Genomic DNA, 4,944 nt, shown 5'->3' with positions numbered 1-4,944 from the left:
AAACAGTTAAATGGCTTGTGCAAGAAATTTTTCCAAGGTTTGGAGTTCCATTTGGAATATCTTCAGACAGAGGACCACATTTCGTGGCCAATGTGGTACAAGAGGTCAGCAAATTCCTAGGAATTTCCTGAGATTTAGATGCCCCTTGGAGATCGCCATCAAGTGGAAAAGTAGAAAGAATTGATCAGATCCTAAAAAGACAAATTAGAAAAATTTGTCAGGAGGCTACATTAAAATGGCCTCAGGCACTTCCACTTGCATTGCTACAAAATAAGAGTGAAACCTCGAAGTGAAATGTCAGTAAGTCCTTATGAGATAATGTATGGAAATCCCTATGAGACTTCTGAACCAAATCCAAACATGCATGAGACATGAAAACAAGATGTGTGTAACTATTTGGTTCCTCTTGGAAAAGCCCTGAACAGGCTCCGAAACGCAGTAGTGTAGAATCCACCTCTGACTTTGGAAAATCCAGTACACAACATCCTGCCTGGAGATTGCCTACATAAAGAGCTGGAACGAAGAATCTCTGCAAGAAAGGTGCAAGAAAGGTGGAAGGGACCATACCAGGTGTTGCTGACCACCTTCACTGCAATCAAGATTGCAGAATCAGATGCCTGGATCCAGTACACTCAAGTGAAGAAGACACCATCAAGCCCATGGAAGTGGGACAGTTGTAGGAGATCTTGAGATATTGAAGTTAACTCTGAAACATGACTAAGATTTTAGTTTTGTTGGTTTTTCAGTCTATGGTGGTTGAAACATGGATCAAAATTGGATGGTCAAATCAATTTGTAATGAGTGTTCAGGCCCAGGCTCCAGTCCAAAAAGAAATAGACTCGGAACAGGTAATTCCAATACCAGGAAATTAGGTAAGACATGACAACACCTTGGATAGATAAAGTTTTTGAGAGACTGGGCCTGGACCTAAAATCCTGGATAAAGTCACTGATTGAAACACTTCTGCTACTGATTATAATGTTTCTGGCAAACTATTTGGCATATCTTTTCATCAAAAGAGATGTAATACAAAGAACACGATGAAGCAATAGAATCTTGACAACATTGTCAAAAGACAATGATCGGTTCAAAAGTGATCCACCACCATATGACAATAATGGTTTTGTTATGGAGACAACAGAAATACAAGAGTGAAAGTATTGGAATGTGATTATCAATACTTTCAAAGGGGGGAAATGTTGCAGATAGAGAATTAATTTAGTTAACATCTTGTCATCACAATAAGTAGTCAAGCAATTGCTAAGCACTTTCTAATCACCTAGTAATAGTTCAATCAATTAGCTAAGCACTTGCAAATAACTCAAACACCTATTGATTAAGTCATTCATTTGAATCACATAAGTATCAAACTGAAAGTTACATACCACACCTGATGGGGACCTGTTACCTTAGCCAGGAGACCCTGGTAAATGTATTCATTAGGTTACCTTGGCTATTACCTTAGTTGTTACTAAAACAAAGAGGAAGATTTTTTTTTTTTTTTTTACCAATCACTGTGATTTTGGAAATTCTGTGTTTGTTGGGAACCAATCAAGGTGAAGGACTAAGTTGATAGATGCATATTTTTTGCATGTTTGTATTTGCATGTGATTCTTTTGATTGAGCTGTATAAAAACCCTTAAAATGGTAAGTAACAAGGAAGCACATATGGAGGAGCTATCCCCATTGTTTAATCAGCTCTGCATAATAAAAAAGTGCCTGTTTATCTACATTCCTGTGTAGAGAAGTTTTTGTGATTGGGAATCCCCAACACCCGGGATTTTAGATAGTTCCAAAAGGAAAGCAGCTATAAAGGTGGCACAGTGCTGACTGATAGCTTACAGGGGGACTGTAAGAAACTATGAATTAGGGTATTGTTTATTAAAATTTATGTTAAGCTCAATGTAAAGGTTAAGCGACAAAAGAAAGGAAAGTACTTATGCGAACAGCTGCAGGACATCACTCATGTGAGATAAGATAACTGCAATTGCCTTCACATACCAGACACCATTTGTGTAAACAGGAGAGATACTGCTCAAGGATGACTACAAGATGTTCTAAGGGACTGGCGAAGATAAGAAAAACAACTCTATCTAAGTGAGGGATCAATTATAAAACAAAGAAGGAAAACTTCTTACTCAGCAAGCACCAAAAGACAGAAAAAAGACCCCTCACAGTAACTGAAGCATGCGCAGAGCAGTTCTACTTTACGGCCACGGATGCAAACTGTATAAAAAAGGACTGTTTAAACTAATCAGTACGGCAGTTGGCGGAGCGCAGACTCCCCTGTCGTCCAGCGCTGTCTTTGCTCTTATTCTACTTGCTACAATTAATAAAATTATAATTGGCTTATGATCCATTGTGGTCTCAATTTATGACAATCTTGGTGCCGTGACTCGGATAAGGAACGGTGAGCTTCAGTCCTCCGGGGAGACGCCCCGCGGCAATCCGCGGGCCCGTGACTGACAGCCTACCTCAACCTTACCGACGAACCTAAATTCTAGAATAATGAGCAAAGGGGAAATCGGTAAAATCCCATAAAAATTCTGTGCACGGGAGTCCGGACGAAGACGCAGGGACGCGTAAGTATATTGCGAAAATTGGTTCGCGGGTTATCCGTTCGGGCGGGATTGGGTATCCTGGATTATAACAAATGAGAGGTTCGATATACTGAACCAAGCGAGTGTGGACCCTTAAGTACTGCGTTTCCCATCTCCCGCGAGGGACTCGGCCAGGAACAAGGGGAGCAAGTGAGTGTGTGTTTGTGGATAATCCAGAAGATGGGGGTGAAGGGCAGCAAGCCTTCGACACCCATGGGAAGGGTACCTGCTGTACCTAAGAATACCCCTCTGGCATATATCTTAGACAATTGGAGATATTTCCCTGAAACCCTAGGGAAAGATAAGCAGAAAATAATAGAATACTGTACTAAGATATGGGGAGGGAAGAAGATTTCTGAAAATGTCTTTTGGCTAGTCTGCGGGCCAGAAGAAGATTGGATAAGACAACAATTAAATTTCTGGGTTAATAATAAAAAACCCCTTAACCCGGAAGAAAGTCAGTATGCGGAAGTGTGGCTAAAAAGACCGGGAACTAGACTTTACCCGCTGAGTGAAATAAAAGCTAAACAAAAGAAAAAGAAGGAAGAGTTAGACAAAACCCTTCTAACCCCCCCTTACATTTCCCCTCCTGCTCCCACAGCCTCTCCAGAGGTCCCCAGAGCACCCACTCCCCCACCGGAGTTGGAACGAAAGTCTCCCCCTCCTCCTTTTGGGACCAAACCTTTATACTTGGGATGAAATGCAATCTATCCTTGGTCAATTATTTACTACCGAGGAAAGAGACATGATTAGACGAGCAGGAATGAGATTGTGGGATGCTCAACATGCCCAGGGACCTAAAGCAAATATTAAAATGGCCACTCCAAAGACCTAATTGGGATAATCATGATCCGGTGCATAGAACTCATATGCAGGACCTGAAAACTATAGTAATTCAGGGAATTAGAAAAGCAGTACCCCGTGGCCAGAATATCAATAAAGCATTTAATGAAATGCAAAAGAAAAATGAGAGCCCTACTGAGTGGTTAGAACGACTGAGGAAAGCCCTTCAGCTGTATCTCGGGGTAAATCCTGACGAAGGGCAAGCACTCCTCAAAACTCAGTTTGTAACAAAATCATGGGGGGATATCAGAAAGAAGATTGAAAAGTTAGAAGACTGGCAAGTGAGAGGGTTGGATGAATTATTGAGGGAAGCCCGGAAAGTCTATGTAAGGCGAGAGGAGGAGAGCAGCAAGCGGCAAGTGAAAATGATGGTAGCAGCGGTCAGAGAGGATCGTAAAAGACAAACTGCTGCTGGAACGAAACAAGGGAATGTAGTAGTAAAGAAGGAACAGAGATGTTGTTTTTACTGTGGAAAAAAGGGACATATAAAGAAGAATTGTAGAGAAAGGATCAGGGATGAGGAAATATTGAAAGCGGAATAGGAGAGTCAGGGGCTCTATATTTTGGGGGACCGGAGTCATCATGAGCCCTTGATAAAATTAAAAATAGGTCCCCATAAACTAGAGTTCACCTTTTTAGTAGACACTGGGGCTGAAAAATCGACTATTAAACAAATACCTGAGGGATGTAAAATTTCCCCCGAAAAAGTACAAGTGATTGGGGCAAAAGGAGAACCATTTAAAGTGAACAAAATCAAAAATGTATTATTTGAAACTGAAAATAAATTCGGAATGGGTGAACTCTTGCTCGTCCCTGAAGCAGAATTTAATCTGCTAGGATGAGATTTAATTGTTGAATTGCAATCAGAAATTAAAGTAAAGAATCAAGAGCTAACAGTGTCTGCTTATCCTTTGACCGTGGAGGATAAAAAACAAATCAGCCCTGATGTCTGGTACTCTCCGGACACAATTAGTAGACTGGAAATCCCACCGATTAAAGTCCAAATTTCTGAACCCCACATACCTGTGAGGGTAAAGCAATATCCCATATCCCTAGAAGGACGGAGAGGATTAAAACCAGAAATTGATCGGTTATTAGCACAAGGAATCTTAGAGCCTTGTATGTCACCCTTTAACACCCCCATTCTGCCTGTAAAGAAACCAAATGGGAAATATCGGCTCATACATGATTTAAGGGAAATAAACAAAAGAGCTATCACCCGGTTCCCTGTAGTAGCAAATCCATACACATTGCTAAGCAAGTTAGGACCTCATAACTCCTGGTATAGTGTGATTGATTTAAAGGATGCCTTTTGGGCCTGTCCACTGGCAGAAGAATGCTGTGATTATTTTGCCTTTGAATGGGAAGACATAGAAACAGGCCGTAGACAGCAATTAAGATGTACCGTGCTCCCTTAAGGGTTCACTGAGTCCCCTAATTTGTTTGGACAGGCCCTGGAAGAGCTCTTAAAAGAATACCAGGTACAAACGGGAAATGTACT

The sequence above is a fragment of the Colius striatus genome, chromosome W, assembly GCF_028858725.1.
Source record: "Colius striatus isolate bColStr4 chromosome W, bColStr4.1.hap1, whole genome shotgun sequence".
NCBI classification, from domain to species: domain Eukaryota; kingdom Metazoa; phylum Chordata; class Aves; order Coliiformes; family Coliidae; genus Colius; species Colius striatus.
Note: the sequence above shows the minus strand (reverse complement) of the source record.